Source organism: Cibotium barometz, chromosome 33 (assembly GCF_041138505.1).
Source record: "Cibotium barometz isolate CiBa-2024 chromosome 33, ASM4113850v1, whole genome shotgun sequence".
Taxonomy (NCBI): domain Eukaryota; kingdom Viridiplantae; phylum Streptophyta; class Polypodiopsida; order Cyatheales; family Cibotiaceae; genus Cibotium; species Cibotium barometz.
The window spans coordinates 13,325,544-13,329,383 of record NC_141078.1 but is presented as its reverse complement, the minus strand read 5'-3'; the positions used below and the strand labels follow the sequence as shown (position 1 = coordinate 13,329,383).

Genomic DNA, 3,840 nt, shown 5'->3' with positions numbered 1-3,840 from the left:
AAAAGTACTTCAAGATTATCTAAATGTCATGGGACTATGTTTACATCTTCTAAACTAATAGGTTTGGATTGTGCATTGAGTTTGACTTCCTTATTGGCAATAAGCCAATGCAAAATATCACGAATCATAATGTCACTCCCAGGCCTTTTCATATTCTTTGAGTAGTTTTTGAAATTAATATCCTCCTTCTTTAGATTGACATATGTACTCTTGAGAGAAAAGTACATGTCTTGGATTGTATGCACTCTCATGTACTTTAATATAAGATTGTCTCCATATCCTCCTCTGAAATGTGGCTCACCTACATTCATGATAATAAAATATATAAAAATTTAAAGCATATTCAATCTACCCAAATAAAAAGATTCAAAATAATAAACTTATCAATGATAAATTTCTCTAATATAATATCACTTACTTGTAAAGGTTCACATGATGCCTCTACATTTGATTTTCCAATGTGTTCTAAATCCTATTTGAAATACCAAAATTAAACCCATCATGTTAAAAATAGAAAAATCAAATCCATTACGTTAAAAATAGGAGAATCATAACATTATACATCTATCTAACAATACCTTTAAAATGGTTGTTGGTATAATATTTTCACCCTTTTGGTGACTTCTTTCTTCCAAGTGAGTTTTCATCTTCTCACTTACCTTTGGAACAAGCCAAAAACTAGCATTAATAATCACAAAAGTAAAAAGAGAAAGAGAAAAAAAATAGGAGTACAAAGAGAGTAGAAAACTTTTGTAAGTTTTACATTACCTTTCTCTTTCTTTGACTTTTTCTTGAAACCTCATTCGTATACTTAGCCAAATTCAACATTGGATCCTACAAGTACAAAGATCAACAATCAATGACACTAGGCTTATTGCTAGATGGGCTAGAAGCACTTTACAAGACAACATATGGTCTTCTTCTTTTTCCTAGAGTAGAACCAAATCTGGTGGTGCTGAAACCAGCTCTTCAGTAGATTTTACTAAGTTTTGATTTATTAGTTCTCTATATGATGTAGATAAACATATATCTTTCAAAGAGGAACAAGAAGATTTGAATTGGGTTAAAGCCACTCAAGATGAAATTTAGGCCATTTAGAAAAATCTAGTACTTGTGATTTGGTGGATTTACCACTTGTTAAGAAAGAAATTGGTACTAAGTGGGTTTAGAAACTCAAGAGAAAGGATGATGGATCTGTGTATAGGCTCAAAGCCAAACTCATTGCAAAAGGTTATGCCCAACAAAAAGGAATTGATTATGATAAAACTTTTTCCCTCACGTGCACGTGTAAAAATGTTTTCTTACTTGGACACTCATGCATATCTAGTTTAAGTAAGAAGAAACCAACTAAGTCAACCTCCTCCTTTAAAGTTGAATACAGGCCAACATTTATAATGATAGTTGAATGGGTATAGTTGAGAAGATTGATGGACCTGATCTTTGTGCCTCATTAAATACCCCTACTCCAATTCTCACTAATAGTTAAAGTGTAATGGCAATAGCCAAGAATCTTGTCTTTCATGATAGGACTAAGCATAATAAAGTGCACTACCACTATGTCAAAGGGAGACTCCATGTAGGTGAGATCAATTTGATCTATTATAGTACACATGACAATGTGGCAGATCTCTTCACTAAAGCCTTATCACTTGAAAAGTTTAAGGCCTTATACAAAGATTTGGGCCTCATCCCTTTCAAAGGCTAATATAAATATCTGTAAACCTCACATTTATACTATAGGGGGGTTTGTTAGATATTTATGGTGGTACTATAGTGAGGCCATGGATTGATGCCGTGGATACTTCTATCTCACCAAGTTTTTCTCTAGGGCCATTTAGGTGTGAACGAACACCTTAAGGTTAGCTAGTATATAAGTAACCACATCAATTGTTTAGGGTTGTTGCTTATTTATGCTTTCTTATTTGTACTTATAGAGAGCTTCATCTCTCTCCCTTTTGAGCTAGCATTCTCTCTCACTTTGTACACCCTTGTGTTCTTCTCATTAAGCATTGTGTGTACATGTGTGTGCATTTAGGTCCATTAACATAGCATAGATATTGGTGTCTCTCAAAAAATTTAAGCTCATGCTCCCCACATTTTCTTGTACACCAAAATATTATCCCTAGATCATCTCTAAATTGATAGTAAAACTATCATATATAACTTCATGAAAGTGGCAAGTGCATTTGTAAGACTAAAATGCATAAGATTGACTACCATAGTTTAAATTTCTTTATAGGAAAATCCATCCATAGATTTTTGCACACATTATACTAGTATAAACATCATCTTAGGTCACCAAGTGTCAATTACATGCCAAAAATAGCTCTTTGCTTTGGTCAAGGACCTATAAATGTAAAATATTGGCACTAATCTGCTTCCAATTCATTCAAATTTCAGCCAAATCTTAGGCCCATGTATTCATTAGCTTTGTATCAAGTTTCCCTAGCCATCTATTGGCTCAATTGCACCAATTTCGACCAAATGAGTGATTGATTTGATGATTAAGTACCTTTATTTTATTAATCTTAGTTAATAGCCCTATTAATTTGGCTTATTTAGATGAGGTACTTAATTTGATAATTGAGTACTTCTCTTTTACTAATCTCAGTTAATAGTCTTGTTAATCTTTCTTAATCCACCTTCTTTTTTGCCACTCATAAGGTGTACTTTCCACATGCGTAGATTGATCTTGAAGGTAGGATTCTTTCTCTAAATGTAGATGTGGTCAGTATCCCAATCATGGATCATCTTGGATTCTCACATAAAGGGTTTGCCAAGGATGTAGTCATATGAAACTGGCTGATGTCCAAAATTCATCACCACAAAAGTGTGGTGGTAGGTGGTTCCCAAAATTTTAATTTTAAGATCCCTTAGTAGAACAATGGGTCTAGCGGTGGCTCCATCCGCGAGTTTAACTAGCAATCGGGTGTTATGCAAGGTAGGTGCTTCCCGTTTTTCCTAGCATTGTTTGGTCACAATGCTCACTCCGGCTCCTTCATCCAAGATTGCAGTAACTTGGTGGCCGTCGTTATCGGCAAGGCCGCATTAAGTTCATCACCTTCAAATTATTGTCCAAGCTTGTTCACTCAAGTGGTAGGAGTCCCTTTTACCTTAAGAGGTATGTGGGATTCCTCTTCCTCAGATTCATCAAAGCTGTTGGGGCTCCATGGTTTTGTGCATGCCTGCCCTGAGAAGTCCCTCCATCCAGTCTTTCAGGTCGTTCCATAGGCTTGGGCTACCTTGGAGCCATTTGAGCATTATGTGCATCCATTTGAGCTTGTTTTGACTTTCCATGATAAGGTATGCACCATTTGATTTCCATAGTACAATGACAATTTAGCCACAATCATTGGACAATTCACTATAAGCAGACCCTTACACACACAAACACACACACGCACACATGCACGCATGTATACACACATGCACGCATGCACACACGTAGAGGGTTGTATAGAGAAGAGAAGCGATAAATAGAAGCTAAGTAGAGGGTAAAAATGTAAGAAAAAATCAAGTCAAAACAAAGAATCTGTGAAGGCATAGGAAGACTCGATAGAAGAGATATGGGACGTGTGATAAACCCCAATAGACGTAGTGAAATCCTATACACGTACACAACACAAAGGCATAAAGTCAAACTCACATGTTAGAAATGAAGATAGTGAACATAAGAGAAGACATCATTGTTGGCTATATATAGAGACATTCTATATATAGCCAAAAACATTCTATATATAGCCAACAATCATTGCACAGATAGGGCTATGCAAAGAAAAAGTTGGTAGTGTACAGAGGTGAAGTCGGTTGTGTAGAGGAAAAGTCAACGTCAGCTAGTGA

General features: G+C 35.6%; 1 long non-coding RNA gene across 1 annotated transcript; it reads right to left on the bottom strand.

Moving 5' to 3' along the window:
• Positions 1–256: 256 nt before the first annotated feature.
• Positions 257–830, bottom strand: LOC147619315 (uncharacterized). The gene is made up of 4 exons (XR_015261893.1): positions 769–830; positions 579–659; positions 419–472; positions 257–301 (listed from the first exon to the last, which is right to left on the bottom strand). It is a non-coding gene; the product is annotated as an uncharacterized LOC147619315 (long non-coding RNA).
• Positions 831–3,840: the final 3,010 nt, after the last annotated feature.